General features: G+C 37.2%; 1 long non-coding RNA gene and 3 pseudogenes across 1 annotated transcript; 3 read left to right on the top strand and 1 right to left on the bottom strand.

Moving 5' to 3' along the window:
- Positions 1 to 1632: 1632 nt before the first annotated feature.
- Positions 1633 to 6223, bottom strand: LOC132284299 (uncharacterized). The gene is made up of 4 exons (XR_009472240.1): positions 6113 to 6223; positions 2720 to 2859; positions 2389 to 2440; positions 1633 to 1995 (listed from the first exon to the last, which is right to left on the bottom strand). It is a non-coding gene; the product is annotated as an uncharacterized LOC132284299 (long non-coding RNA).
- Positions 6224 to 8946: 2723 nt separating this feature from the next.
- LOC132287240 (U2 spliceosomal RNA) lies at positions 8947 to 9102 on the top strand (annotated as a pseudogene).
- Positions 9103 to 9304: 202 nt separating this feature from the next.
- Positions 9305 to 9394, top strand: LOC132287239 (U2 spliceosomal RNA; annotated as a pseudogene).
- Positions 9395 to 12352: 2958 nt separating this feature from the next.
- LOC132282120 (F-box protein At2g17036-like) lies at positions 12353 to 16230 on the top strand (annotated as a pseudogene).
- The last annotated feature ends 237 nt before the right edge of the window (positions 16231 to 16467 follow it).

The following is a 16467-nucleotide window of genomic DNA, read 5'->3' as shown; positions in this document are numbered from 1 at the left end:
ATTATAATCGAGAAAAAGGACGTTGAATGTATGTAAGTTAAGAGGCCACTTTACTGATACAATACAACAAGATCCAAAATCCACCTACATTTGGATCCTTTCAGCCCCTTCTTCCACGTCCAGTATACCTTTCAGTTCATACCTTGAAGGACGTAAGTGAATTACCTAGTTCTCATCCCGCATCCTGGGGAGAAGGAACATGAGAAAGACCTAACATTTGCTAATTTTCAAAGGAGCTGCTTTGAGACTTGAACTCGGGCCAATGGCACCAATGCTCGAGTGTTTTGCTGCTGAACCAGTTAGCGTCCTTACATTTAAATTCATAGATAAAGACTAATATATGCAAAACAAAAACTTGAGATGGAAGCTTGTTTCATCCATTAGAATCTTTATTCAGTTGCATAATTGAGGTTTAACGAATTGAATTTCTATGATTCCAAACAACAATCTAGACCATAAAATGTGCATATAAATAAAGATCTCCTCAATGCTCAATATATCTTTTTATCATCACTAGTATAAATGTTCCACGCAGTTATTCAACAAATTCAGATGCTAAACCCCAAACCACGCATAAGCAAGAGAAAAGGATTTCAGAGCTCCTCATGTACATAAAAATCATACTGGCAAAACATAAACATTCTGCATTATAGATTAGAAACATATTTCAAAACTGCAGATACGGGCTGCTACCCAAATATAGATGAAAATATCTTTCCTATGTAAAGTATATATAGAAACAGTTGTTTCCTGCATATATGGCTAATATAACTGTCTTCTACCGATTTAGGACTTATAGATTTGAGACATTCCACTGTAAAATGTCGATGCCTAACAGTGTGTCCATCAAGACATTGAAGGAAGAAATAATTGACTTTTAAGGGGATTTTTTATTTGTTTTTTTAATTCTTGTAAGGGGATAGTTATAATGCAGCATTAAAAAAAAATAAAGAACTGTTAAAGTCGTATTAAACATAAGACACATGAAAAACAGCCCACACTTTTGTGCCAGAATTAATCCTCTAGCATTTGCAATTTAACTGCTTTTTTACATGGTCTAGCTTGCAAAGAATAGCTGATGTTTAAAAATTATAATTTCTTTCATCATTTTGTAGAATTCAACCTTGTTAATTGACACTTAAAGAATTTCATGGTAATCTCAAATCAACTAACAAGTTTTTTTCTTGTGATTTTCTCACTCATGGTTTTATTGAAGCCAGAGTCACTGGCTTTACTCAGTCACCTATCTTATTTATTTTTGTTGCACACTAAAGTTACAAATATTACAATGAGTTCACTCATGCTTTTGCACTGCATCTACAACAAATTATAGAAACAGTGTGCTACAAAGAAATATTAAAACATCCATCCAAATATTAGTTTCTGACTGCACATCCATGTTGTTTTCACATCAAACCACTTGATCGAAAATCAGTCTATGTATGAATCCAGAAATGCTTTTGACAACTTCAAAAACATAGAGATCAATTGACTGGACCATCGTGTTGGAACCAATAAGAAAGAAATCCAAGGACTAACTGAATTAAATTGTTTTTGACATGTGTGATATTTTTTAGGTATTAATAGGTGATATGAAATGAAATCATCAAAATAAGGTGATACAAAGATCGATAAGGGTGTTAAGTTAAATCATTCCTATAAATATGATACATTCAACATAAATTTGCATATTCACCATGATGCTTCGACACTATAAAATGAAGAATGGAAAACTCACCACATAGTGAAAAATAATTAAATATGTTTTCAACTAAAATCAAACATTGAGAATGACTTGGATTCATTTCTTCCTCAAAATTGGCTTAAGCCAAGCTGGGGGTGGCCAGAAGATCCACGAATGGTCTGGACAATGAGCTAGGGGTCCGCAAATACCATCCTCCAAGCTGTAAAATCCGGACACACAGCCATCAAAGACAAACCCTCCTGGATCATCAATGGTACTCCAGGAAGAAGGTTTTGGAAACGTCTGGGGACCTAACATTGGAGAGAGGTTTCAGTGGATATATTGTTCCATTTTCGATTTCATAAACCCTAAGCATCAGGGATTGGAAGGTGTGGAATTGGGAGCGTTTGGTTTGGGTTAAATGGTAATGGAAATGGGGTTTATTTTTTACTAAAAAAGGTTCCCTAACACATAAAATTTTCCTACCAAGTTCCCTAACACGTAAAATTTTCCTACTAAAAAAAGTTTTCAAGAGACGAAAAAATAGGACATTTCAAACGGATTGCAACTACTCTAGGACGCTAATGTGGTGTTTCATTTTGGTTCATATAATAGGAAACACTACCAAGTAAAATGACATTAAATCTTGTTTACAAAAAAAAAAATTGAAATAGAAACTAAAAAATAAACACAAAATGACTTACTCATTACCGATACTGCCCAATCCAATTAGCTTCTCACTTCCAAGAAGCAAACCTATATTAAAAGCACAAAATTTATACATGTTAGGGAACTTTCGAAACATATGGAAACTTAGACTTAAATATTTTCGAGCATGTTAATTCACATCTTACCAAAAAGAAAAAAGAAACATATTTGCATTCACAACTTATCGTAGCATCAATTCAGAACCACAAAGTACAGGTAAAAAACTTGACTGCTAATTGCTAAAGAAAGCATGCCAAAATCCGAATAAAATAATACATCAGCAAATAATTAAAAGGTAGAAGAAGAAGTAGAAGAGGAGTTAGCTACCTGATCGATGATTGGGGGGACATGTTGAACACTTGAAATTGCAACTACTACTGGAAACCTAATATCAGGGCACCACCAAGGTGAAATGGGGTTCCACTCAACTTCCTCTCTTATGGCAGGACGACGTGAGAGGAGCAGCGCTGTAGAAGTTCAGAAAATAGAGAGGTTAGTAAAGACAGACAGCCCCGGTGAGCAATTTAGAACAGAGATTGCTACTAAATCCAGTTTATGTAGGAACATATATTGCAGATCTTATGAGCAGGGTAAAGAAGAGCTTACTGTCACGGGCTTAGAGTTTCAGCACCACTCTAGCTGCTCCCGTGCGGCACCAAGACGTTGCTTTCACTCTCGCAAGTACTTGGTCAGCCTAACTCCCGTGCACACCTTAGCCAACACACTCCCCTCGTGCGCTTACTAGTGTTGTAGTTGCCCTTGCCCTCTCCTCACTTGGCTTGCACACTCACACACTAAGGCACTTAAGTTGGCAAGGAAAGAACACTTCTATTACTTCAAAGAATGCTTTGTACAAGGCTAACACTCAAGCTCTCTACAAGGCTCTCAAGACTCACTCTAGGACTTGTTTCCTACAAAATGAAGTCCTACCTCTATTTATAGGCATCCCCATCCCTAATGGACGGCTAGGATGCATTCTAACAAACGGTGGAGATTGATTATCTAGAATCTTCTCCCACCTTCTTCACACTTCCATACTTATCTACTAGTATCTACAACATTCTAGAATTCTCCATACTACTCCACACAACTCTGGAGAACTCTAGAACCTTCCACACACTTCTACACATTTCTACACATATCTAGAATCTTCCACACAACTCTAGACTACTCCGGAAGACTCTAGAAACTCCACTTGCCATGCAGTTGCCATGCAGCATCCTCCTCAGTGTCTGCGTGTCGCCTGCGTGGCACAACCTCCATAGGCGGGGCGTGACATTCTCCCCCACCCATTTCCGTGACGCCCTCGTCACGGTTTCTTCAACTGACCCAGCCTCTCGCAGGTCATCAGCACTTGCGCATATGTCCTTGGCCCAAACGTACGAGCGCCCTTCGGGAGATTTGAAGTCCTCACGAGCTCCATCGTGTTGACTGCCACCTCTGGACTCTCCTTCCTGCCCACGAGCGGCACCATGCATGCGGCCTTGCCTTCCTCGCCTCCAAGTATCATCAACGCACCAAGGCATGGTAGTGGCGCGGCGTTGTTCCTGTCCATGAACTCCAGCCCCAGCACCATGTCATGGTCGTCCATCTCCGCAACTTGGAAGTCGGCCTTGCCCTTCCATCCTTGCAAGCATAGCTCCACCTCTTTGCACACTCTACTCACGCGTGTCTCCTCGGAGTTGACGGCCTTGATCCATCCCTCCGTCTTGCGCATCTCCAAGCCAAGTCGTTGCGCCTCCTCTGGGGTAATGAAGTTGTGTGTGGCGCCCGTGTCCACCAACGCTTGCACGGCTTTGCCACCAACCTGCGCATCCACATAGCGCACCCCAGCTACTTTCTTCACCTTACCCTTTTTCTTGGTGTCATGCGCCATGCTACTCAGCATCCGCATAGCCCCCATGCACCTGTCTTCGTCGCTGCCCGTATCATCCACCTTGCCCTTGCCCTTATCCTTCACAAGGGCTCTCATGGTCTTCTTGTTGGGGCAGTGTCGCAATATGTGCGGCCCTTCGCACAAGTAGCACTTCGGCTCCCACTTGCCCTTATCGCGGCGCTCCCATTTGCCACTAGCCTTGGACCTCTCTCCATGGTCCTTGCCCTTATCATGGCGTGGGCGTCTCTCCTCATCGCTGTGCTCATCATCACTAGACTTGGGCGAGCCCCGTTTCTTGAAGCGTCGGTCTCCCCCACCTTTGCCGTGGTCCCTCCTGGGAGACGTGGCCCTCTTGTCATCGCGCCTAAAGTCTTCGAGGCGCTCCGCTATAGCCATTGCGGATGCCAAGTCTCTAGGCTCCCTCCTCCTTAGCTCCGTGGCCACCCAAGACTGCAGCCCATCTATGAACAAGCACACGCGTTGCCGCTCCGGCATCTCTGGGATCTCCAGCATCAAATTGGAGTACTCCTTCACATACTCCCTTATACTGCCCTTCTGCTTCAAGCGCCTTAGGTTGATCATGGCCAGGTCCTCAACGCACTCAGGGTAGAACTGCCTCTTGAGTTGCCTCTTAAACTCCTCCCATGTGTCAACTGCTCTTGCGCCTCTACCGGTGAAGCGCTGCCTCCACCATAGAGCGGCAGTGTCCGTGAGGTACATAGTGCCTGTCTGCACCTTCTCCTCATCATCCTCGATCTCCATGCACTCGAAGTACCGCTCCATGTGCCAGAAGAAGTTGTCAATCTGGCGCGCATTCCTTGCCCCATCGTACTCCTTGGGCTCCGGCGCCTTCTTCTTCCTTGGCTTCACCACGACCTCGCGCGCCTGGGAGAACTCCTTCTTGCACTCGGCAATCTCCACGCGCAAGTCGTCTACCAAATCATGCAAGTCCTTTTCTTTCTCTTGCGCCTTGTTGGCGATGCCATCAATCAGCTCGTAGAGCTCCGCCATCTTTCTCTCGAGCCTGTTAAACTTAGTCTCCGTGTAGACCAAGTGTGTGGCAAGCTTCTCCTCCAAGCTCTGCTCTAAGATGTGGACTTGGTGGTCTCCTCCGCTAGCCATGTCTACTCCAACAAAGCTCCCTTGACGAACCTGCTCTGATACCAACTGTCACGGGCTTAGAGTTTCAGCACCACTCTAGCTGCTCCCGTGCGGCACCAAGACGTTGCTTTCACTCTCGCAAGTACTTGGTCAGCCTAACTCCCGTGCACACCTTAGCCAACACACTCCCCTCGTGCGCTTACTAGTGTTGTAGTTGCCCTTGCCCTCTCCTCACTTGGCTTGCACACTCACACACTAAGGCACTTAAGTTGGCAAGGAAAGAACACTTCTATTACTTCAAAGAATGCTTTGTACAAGGCTAACACTCAAGCTCTCTACAAGGCTCTCAAGACTCACTCTAGGACTTGTTTCCTACAAAATGAAGTCCTACCTCTATTTATAGGCATCCCCATCCCTAATGGACGGCTAGGATGCATTCTAACAAACGGTGGAGATTGATTATCTAGAATCTTCTCCCACCTTCTTCACACTTCCATACTTATCTACTAGTATCTACAACATTCTAGAATTCTCCATACTACTCCACACAACTCTGGAGAACTCTAGAACCTTCCACACACTTCTACACATTTCTACACATATCTAGAATCTTCCACACAACTCTAGACTACTCCGGAAGACTCTAGAAACTCCACTTGCCATGCAGTTGCCATGCAGCATCCTCCTCAGTGTCTGCGTGTCGCCTGCGTGGCACAACCTCCATAGGCGGGGCGTGACATTACTCTCACTTTGCAGACCTTACAGAAAGTGTGAACAAAAACAACTCCACAAAGGAAGACATTAGAATGGAGAGAAACAACGGAAGATGTGTATTTAATGAGAGACTGCACTCTTAACTGGTAGGTACAGTCCATAATGTTACTATTCATTTCTTGGATTCCTTTATATATAATATATATATAAAACAATACATGAGCAAGTATTGCAATAAATTTCAAAGAAGTCTTATGCTCATTCTCTCTTAAAACCCCACCTACCTACTCTCTGCTTTTACTTCTCATAATTAGATTTTTGAAAACCAAATTCAATGTCAGATGGATGATAAATATTTTGGGAAGAGATGTAATAAATTTCAAAGAAGTCTGATGCTCCTTCTCTCTTAAAACACCACCTACTTACTCTGCATTTACTTCTCATAATTAGATTTTTGAAAACCAAATTCAATGTTAGATGGATGATAATTGATAAATATTTGGGGAGAGATGTAATAAATTTCAAAGAAGTCGGATGCTCCTTCCCTCTTAAAACCCCACCTACCTGCTCTCTGCATTTACTTCTCATAATTAGATTTTTTGAAAACCAAATTCAATGTCAGATGGATGATAACGATTTTGGAGAGAAATTTCCCACATAGAGATAATAAAAAAAAATTCCATTTCCATTTCCATTTACCCCAACCAAACGCTCCCAATTCCACACCTTCCAATCCGAGGATGCTTAGGGTCAGTTTGGTGCAATGAAAAAGGAAAGGTGATGGAGGGTGATTAAAAAATTGTGTTTGGCATAAATGGTTGGAAGGAAAGGAAATGGATGGTTTTGGAAGGATATCACAAGGATTAAATAGTAACTTTCTTATCCTCCCAAAAATGGGAGGAAATGGAAAGAAAGAGAAAGAGAGGCTTGATGCATTATTTCTGATACCAAATTTACCCTAACTCAAAATCAAGATTACACTTTTATTTTAGTTTGCAAAACAAGAATTACAGACCTTGATTAGGTGATTTAGAAAAAAAAAATTAAAACAGTTGCAGAGGGAGAGAGATAGAGAGAGGGGGCAAGCTTGAGAGTTGAGAGACAGCGGCTGAAGTTTGCGAACAGCGAACCCGAACTGGAACAGCAGGCGATGGAAACTGAAAGATATGGGTTTTGATTTTTTGAACAATTTGAAATGATATGCCGATATGGGTTTTGATATAGGTAATAGGTTTTGAACTTTTGATTCTTGCAGACAGATAGATAAACTAAAATATATGGGTTTTAAACTTTTGTTTCTTGTAGATTTTGTAGTTTGCAGTTGCACAGAGAGAAAGAGAGGACAAGTTCAGAGTTAAGAACGAGAATAGAGATGGAGGCAATTGGGTTGGCTGAAATGATTTGCCCTAAAAATATAGGATGCTAAAATTGTAAAAATTATTATCCACGATAAGGGCCTTCAGCTTGTTCAAGACTCAAGTTCAACCCCAATTTACCAATAAGTCTTTCAAATCCTGCAAAAGGAGATCCTGTTTTAGTCATTATCTTCACAAATATTTATAACTAAAATTCATAAAATAATAAAAAAGATCATAAAAAATTTCACCAAATAGGATTTAGTTTGCAAAACAAGAATTATAGACCTTGATTAATTGATTTAGAAAAAAAAAATTTAAAACAAAACCCATACATACAAGTTAGCAGTTGCAAAGAGAGGGGTTTGAGAGTTGAGAGATAGCGGGCCAGCGGCTGAAGCTTACGAACTGTGAACCCGAACTGGAACAATGGGTGATGGAAACTGAAGAATATGGGTTTCGATTTTTTGAACAATCTCATATGCTGATATGGGTTTTGATATAGGTAATAGGTTTTGAAATTTTGATTCTTGCAAATAGATAGATAAACTGAATTATATGGGTTCTGAACTTCTGATTCTTGTAGATTTTGTAGTTTGCAGTTGCAAAGAGAGAGAGAGAAGGCAAGTTCAGAGTTGAGAACGAGAATAGAGATGGAGGCTAGGGGCAAAATGGTTATTTTTTAAAAGATTAGGGTACCACCGAGCACACGACGAAAAATTAATGAAGTTAGACTAAAAAATCACTTGATTTGGAATTCGGATGAAGGAGAAAAGTGAAAACAAAAAAATGGAGTCAACATGGCCAAGAGGGGGCACCAAGGCACCCCCATACGCGCGGCACACATCAAACTTTCTTAGCTTTTTGGCTAAGATGAAGTGTAGTATTAAATTTTTTTGGGTCGGTCTTTTGGCTAACCTTTTTCGGCCTTTTGGATAAGATCAAGTGAAGTACTAAATTTTTTTGGATCGGCCTTTTGGCCATCCTTTATAAAAAAAAGAGACGAAAAATTACCTAAAAATTATTTAAAGAGTTTAATTCAAATTACAAATTACTTAATAAAATTCATTTTTCTTGTCCCACATTGGTTTTAAGTTAAAAATGATTACATGTAAGCCTCTTATAAAACTATAGACCTAAAAAAATAATAATCACACATTTCTTGGCCTTTTGGTTAATCTTTCTCGACCATTTGGCTAAGATCAAGTGTAGTACTAAATTTTTTTGGGTCGGCCTTTTAACTAACCTTTCTCGGCCTTTAGGCTAATATCAAGTGAAGTACTAAATTTTTTTGGGTCAGTCTTTTGGCAAACCTTTATAGAAAAAAAAAAGAAACAATAAATTTACTTAAAAATTATTTAAAGAGTTAAATTCAAATTACAAATTACCTAATAAAATTCATTTTTCTTGTCCCACATTGGTTTTAAGTTAAAAGGATTACATGGAAGTCTCTTATAAAACTATAGACCTAAAGAAATAATAATTACATCTTTCTCGGCATTTTGGCTAACCTTTCTCGGCCTTTTGGCTAAGATCAAGTGTAGTACTACTTTCTTGGCCTTTTGGCTAAGATCAAGTGAAGTACTAAATTTTTTTAGCTCGGCCTTTTGGCTAAGATTAAGTGTAGTACTACTTTCTCGGCATCAAGTATAGTACTACTTTCTCGGCCTTACTTTCTTGGCATTAGCATTTCAGTATTTTAGTATTTATTTATTAATATAAAAATTATTTAAAGAGTTTTTATAAACAAAAAATTACTTAAAAATTATTTAAAGAGTTTTTATAAACAAAAAATTACTTAAAAATTATTTAAAGAGTTTAATTCAAATTAAAAATATTAATCATACCTTTCTCGACCTTTTGGCTAATCTTTCTCGGCCTTTTGGCTAAGATCAAGTGTAGTATTTATTTATTAATATAAAAAAAGAGTTTAATTCAAATTACAAATTACCTAATATGAAACTATTTCAGTATTTCAACAAAAAATTATCTAAAAATTATTTAAAGAGTTTAATTCAAATTACAAATTACCTAATAAAATTTATAAAAATTAATTTAAAGAGTTTAATTCAAATTACAAATTACATAATAAAATTCATTTTTCTTATCCCACATTAGTTTTAAGTTATAAAAGATTACATGGAAGCCTCTTATAAAACTATAGACCTAAAGAAATAATAATCACACTTTTCTCGCCTTTTAGTTAACCTTTCTCGGCCTTTTGGCTAAGATCAAGTGTAGTACTAATTTTTTTTGGGTTGGCCTTTTGGCTAATCTTTCCCGGCCTTTTGGTTAAGATCAAGTGTAATACTACTTTCTCGGCCTTTTGGCTAACCTTTCTTGGCCTTTTGGCTAAGATCAAGTGAAGTACTAATTTTTTTTTGGGTCGGCCTTTTGGCTATATGAAATTATAAATTATATAAGTTAAAAAAATTCATCACGTGCATCGCACGTGCTTTTTACTAGTGTATATATATATATATATCTAAATAAAAATTTGGTAATTGAATAGTTTTTTTAATTTTTTTTGTAATTTTTATTTTAAGGTTGCAATATATATTAGGACTCTATTACTATATTAGATTAGTTCACTTCTTTTGTGAGTGTGGTGAAGAGTCTTAATTTTAATAATCATAAAGAAGTGAACTAACCTAATAACAAAATTCTAATATATCTAAGAAGAAAGAGATGAATGAATAAACAATTAATAAGGGCATAATAGGGAATCAAAATATAATTATACAACTTTCACGGGAAACTAGAATTTTTCCGTGTTTTTTGGAGGAATCATTTTTAGGAAAATCAACTAATTGCGAGAATATTACTTTCCTGAAAATTTTTCTTTTCACGCTAATCAAACTGTTAATTTTTTTTAAAATTTTCTATTTTTTTTCCTTTTTTGCTAGTTCAAGCTAACCAAACTAAATCTTAAGGTTTATGAAATCGAAAATGGAACAATATATCCATTGAAACCTCTCTCCAATGTTAGGGCCCAGATGTTTCCAAAACCTTCTTCCTTAAGGAACTAAATTTGCTAAATGTTCGGATCACTGAGATATGTAAAGTTTATAATCTTGATTTTGTTGTTCTTCACAAGAATAAAATTGAGATCAACTGGAGACAAAACGTATCAATTGGACTGGATAAAGTTGTTGTCTCACCAAATCCGTGGACAGCTAATGGCGTTGATTACGGGGTGATTGTCATTGAGGATGGGAAATTGTGGTTCTTGAAATTTAGGGATGAGAAATGAAGTGCCATTGATGATCCAGGAGAGTCTGTCTTTGATGGCTGTGTGTATCACAAAGGAAAGTTCTATGCCGTGGACACATCAATAAATACATAACATAGAGAAAAAAACGTAGTTGAAGAGGAAAAAAACTAGAATAATGCCTAATATAGAGAGAAAATGTAAAACAACAAATATATAGCATAAAAAATTCATAATTAAACACAAAATATATGTAGTAGTTGATGCGAATTGGGTATTCATGGTGAGAAATAGAATGGAAATAGAATTCTAATATAAATGAATAATTTAAAACATTTTTGTCATATATTATAATTAATAGAGAGTATGTGCTATACACGTGAGAACCTTTAAAATAATTGTAAATAATTGTCATAAAGAAAAAAATAATTTAATCTAAAGTAACTGAAAAATTGTTGCATTTATAAAGTATTTATTCATTGTAAGTTAAATATACAATGAGAAATTTTTTTTTTGGGGGGGGGGGGGGGGGGGGGGATTGTGATTTCGGTATTTGATATTTTTTGAGGAGTTCATCAAATTTGAAATTAATGTCTATTTTTAGCAAAGAAATAGTAAACGAAAATGTGATTTCAGTATTTGATATTTTTTGAGGAGTTCATCAAATGTGATTTCGGTAGAGCATAATTTGAATAAAGTATTTTGATGGATATTTACGTTCTGGAGTCTTTATAGTATTTTGATGGATATTTACGTTGGTGAAGGAGGAGCGCTTGGGCGCGTGTAGCACGGGTGAGATCTACTCGTAGGAGTGTGCGTCTCGTGGGCGCGTGAAGCGCAAGTCAGATCTACTTCGCAAGAGCGTCGACGCGTGACAATGCAGGACGTCGCTTGGAAGTGCGTGGTTGATTGAAAAAGGAGAACAAAGAGAGATCTGAACAAGAAATGAATCAAATTTTACTGGGAAAAAAAAAAATGGCAGAGCTCCAAATGGAGCCACAAAGAAGACAACACAAACTTTGGTGCAAACGATCTAGGATCGTTGCTCAAATACCATGTTAAACTTATGATGCAAAAATATAAGATATAAAATAGAAAGATGAAATAGAGAAAGATAGACAACACAACATATACATGGTTTAGCACTAAGACTTACATCCATGGATCAAGAGCCACTGAGGCTACATTTTTCTTATTGCTTGTATTTATTTTTATGTTTACATTTTATTGATACACAATATATAGGAAATAAAGTTGCAGACAAAATGAATAAATCAAGGAGGAAAAAATTAAGAAGTAAATCAAGGAGGAATGAAAGGAAACCAAATATAATATATATGTATAATATATACATAAATATATGAGGAAAGAAGGGAAACGAAAGGAATAAATTAAGAAGGAAAGAAAGGAAAACGGATATAATATATATGTATAATATTATACATATTATACGTATATATATATATATATATATATATATATATTTCAATATTGCCGCCCAAAAGAGCCCTGGTTGTGTGGTTAATTAATTAGTACATGAGTATTAAATATTAAGACAGTTTAATCTCTAGTCACTTCTCACATTTCCATCAACTCCTTATAGACTATACATATACACTCCAAGATGACCAATACATTGATTCATAGCTCTCACTCTGTCTCCAGCAACTGCGTAGTACTGTATTAGGGTTTTACAAGCACAAATGGCAGAGATGGAGGACGGTGTTGGGTGGTCTTGCCTCCAAAATGACCTCTTGAAAATGATCAAAAATTGTCTCAACACTCGCGTCGATAATATCCGATTTTGCTCCATCTGTTCTTCATGGCATAGCTCAATTCCTCCCTTCAAGAAATCCCCTACCCTCCATCTCCAACTTCCCTTCCCCTTGTCTCGCCTCCCTTTCATCTATCCAAAGCTTCGCGGTTACTGCATTCTCTCCTAAGCCACTGTAATACCCCTAATTTTAAAAAGGATATTCCTGGTATTTAATGGTATTTAATTTATTATTTAAGTGCATTTTATTTGATTATGTGTCATTATTTTTTTTATTAGGTGCTTAATTGTTTTCTTTTGTGATGATTTAATTTATTTCTTTTGTGGTGATTTAATTTATTTAAATGATATTTATTTTTAGTTATTTGATTGGAATTACTTGTTAGTGTTTTAATCATTTAAGTGGCATTAATGGTTTAAGTGTAATTGGTTTAGTTATTTGATTGGAATTACTTGTTAGTGTTTTAATTATTTAATTGGCATTAATGGTTTAAGTGTAATTGGTTTAATTATTCTATGTGTGTCTTATTTTATATGTGTCTTATTTGGTTTAATTGAGTTTACTAATTATTATTTTGCTCAATTAGATTATTTGTTAAGTATTTAATGGTGAATAGGGTAATTAGGTAAATACATCTAATTAGGGTTTTAATTACAGTATAAATTAGGGTTTTATATTATAGCCGTCGTAGGTTTCTACGTTAATTAGATGGGCCGGTTAGGATTGTGAGTTGGACTTAAATGAACCTAGGGTTTAGAAAAACTCTATAAGTATAAGGTAGACGTCTGTGTAGGGTGTTTTTTAAACAAAGCACAAGTTTTGTGGAAGTGGAGAAGGAAAAACGCAGTTTTTCACATTCTGCCAAGGTTTGATCAAAGCTCCGATCCCGCTTCGTCCGTGGTCCGATCGAGCTGAATTTTGGAGGAGAGGTTCATGACTCAGTGACGCACAATCTGAACGGTGGAGAGCAGAGTTTGACCTTGGGAACAGTGATTCGTACTCGTGAACAGTAACTGGGTCGCACAGGTTTTTTTCCCATTCTGCCCAGATTTCATCAAACATCCGATCCCGCTTTGTCCGTGGTTCGATCGAGCTGAAATTTGGAAGATAGGTTCATGACTCAGTGTCGCACAATCTGAACGGTGGAGATCAGATTTTGAGTTCGGGAATAGTGTTTCGTACCCGTGAACAGTAACCGGGTTTTGGAACTCGCCGGGATTTTTTAAGAAGACGACGTTGAAACTTTGAACAAAAGTTTCTGAGGCAAGATTCTATCCTTATTCTTTCCCTTAGGCTTCATACTCTTTGCACTCTTAAATGATTTCAGGATTAATGAAGATTAAACCAAACTAAAATGATATCTGTTTTGCTATGAAACTGGTAGTTACAGTAGTGTTGTATGCTTGTTCAACCTAGACTAAGCATGTTTGTGGATGCATTGTGGTTCTGTGGTTCACGTTTTTCCTTACCACTGCTAGTATAAATTATTGGAAGGATGGGTCTAGATGTTAGCTATCTTAACTTCTGTAATAGCAACTGTTGGAACTTAAATACTAGGAGGATTTGAGTTTAACACTAGATCGGTTTTGTGGAACACTATAATTTGAGCATGTCTACATACATACTGTGAATATTGTTTTGATGCTTACATTATCACAGTTAGTATCAACTGTGGAGGTTAGGATTTTGTGATACATACCCTACATATCCGTATGTCATTTGTAAGGTGTTAAATGGAAGTTTTAATTAATTCTGTCTTTATATCAGACTAAAGGGAACAACTTAAATTGGGCATGTATATGTTGTTGTTGTAACCCTTTTTATCAATGCTTATTTTATCACTGCTAACATTGAATGTTGGATGTTGGAATTTAGTTGATATATACTTGATTTATTGGTATTATTGACTACTGGAGGATTGGAAAGTAGGCACCGGTATGGGACGGTGGCATACTAAGGATGGGTTTGGTTTTTAAAATAATACCATTACCCAACTACTTGGAATAAGGATGGGATTAACTAAAAGTTAAGTCCCGTGGATTTGTATTATCATGGCAACTACTTGTTGAGCGGCAATACCAGGGATTTTGGATGGATTTTATATATGTACTGTTATGGTGCCTCGGTATGAGCTTGAGCCTCAGGACCGATGGCTAGGGAACGTATATGCATCGGGATGTGTAGCTGGCTACGATAATTGGAGGTGTACCCTGTTTAGGTATAGGTACATATGCCCACTTCGTGTGCGTTTTAGCATGTTACCTCTATTCAGGTTGAGACCGGCCTGTAGTCCAGTGAGAGTCCTTTAGTGTGACTATATATATATATATTTACGAACTATTAGCTATTGTTGAATTGTTTAGGATGTACATGCGTATCGGGCCTCTGTTTGGATTGTAGTAGTATAGAACTTGCGCGTGGGCCTAACCCACTTCTATTTTTCAGGTACACGACAGTTCCAGGCTTAGACGTGTTCGTGCTAAGCAGAGGTCTCTATTCACTCTTCCGACGATGTAGGGCTTTCTCTATAGTTTTATTTCTGGACGTTTATTACAGTTGTTCTATCTTCCGTTTGGATGTTTAATAGGGGTCCACTAGAGATGGATTCCCAAGTTGTAAACTGATGGAGTTTTGGAGTTTGGGTTTGATGGATTTTAATAATTATAATATTTTGCGGATTCTATTTTTAGTTCCTTCCAGCTTTAATTTCATTTCTTAATTTATTTTGTATTCCGTGTTCATTATAAAATATTAATTGTTTGATATTCCCTCGGGTTTGGGCCTGGGCCTGATCAACCCGTGTCTCGGATCCGAGGGGTATCTCAGCCACCATCTACTTACTCCAACCACCCACGCAAATAAACCCTAAACCAAACTCTCCCAATTCCACACCTTCCAATCCCTGGATGCTTAGGGTTTATGAAACCAAAAATGAAACAATATATCCACTGAAACGTCTCTCCAATGTTAGGGCCCCCGACGTTTCCAAAACCTTCTTCCCTAAGCAACTCAATTTTATAAACATTCGGATCACCGAGATATGTAAAGTTTATAATCTTGATCTTGTTGTTCTTAACGAGAATGAAATTGAGGTCAACCGGAGAAAAAACATATTGATTGGACCTTATAAAGTTGTTGTCTTACCTAATCCGTAGACAACTGACAGTGTTGATTATGGGGTGATTGCCATTGAGAATGGGAAATCGTGGTTCTTAAAATTTGGGGATGAGAAATGGAGTGCCATTGATGATCCAGGAGGATTTTTCTTTGATGGCTGTGTATATCACAAAGGAAAGTTCTATGTTGTGGACTATAAAGGAAGGACTGTAGTTATTCTTTTCGATTTAAAGGCAAAGGAAATTATAGCACCTATGCCGAGGAATGGAGGAGGCGAATATAAGTAATTGGTGGAGTCATGTGGTGATTTGTTTTTAGTTGACGAGTATGTTATGGATTATATAGAGGAAGATGATCCTTATATGCCACTTCACTTGAAAGTTTATAAGCTGAATGAAGAGGTAAAAGAATGGGAACGTGTTAGAACTTTGGGTCATCGAGCATTATTCGTTGGTCTTGAATGCTCTTATTCTACTTCCACTCGGGATTTTGCTGGGGAAAAGGGATTGCATTTATTTCTAGGATGAACTATATGCCACTGGTTCGGCACTAAGGTCAACTTCCATGGATCAAGAGCCACTTAGGCTACAATATTTCTCTTATTGCTTGCATTTTTTTTTTTTTTTAAGGAGGAAAGAATGAATAAATCAAGGAGGAAAGAATCAAGAAATAAATTAAGGAGGAATAAAAGAAATCGAATATAATAAATATGTATAATACATATAGTATATTATACATATATATGAGGAAAGAAGGGAAACAAAAGGAATAAATCAAGGTGGAAAAAAAGTAAAACAAATATAATATATATGTGTAATATATATAATATTATACATATATATAAAATATATATTTCAATATTCTCTCGCAAACTTAAGATGGGTTTCTTAAGCCTACTTGAGTTTGGAAATGAAATCTTGAAAACT

The sequence above is a fragment of the Cornus florida genome, unplaced genomic scaffold, assembly GCF_030987335.1.
Source record: "Cornus florida cultivar Cherokee Brave unplaced genomic scaffold, ASM3098733v1 CherokeeBrave_3.0.0_Hap2_Chr11, whole genome shotgun sequence".
NCBI lineage: Eukaryota > Viridiplantae > Streptophyta > Magnoliopsida > Cornales > Cornaceae > Cornus > Cornus florida.
The sequence above is the reverse complement of the archived record's forward strand: the minus strand, read 5'-3'. Positions and strand labels throughout refer to the sequence as shown.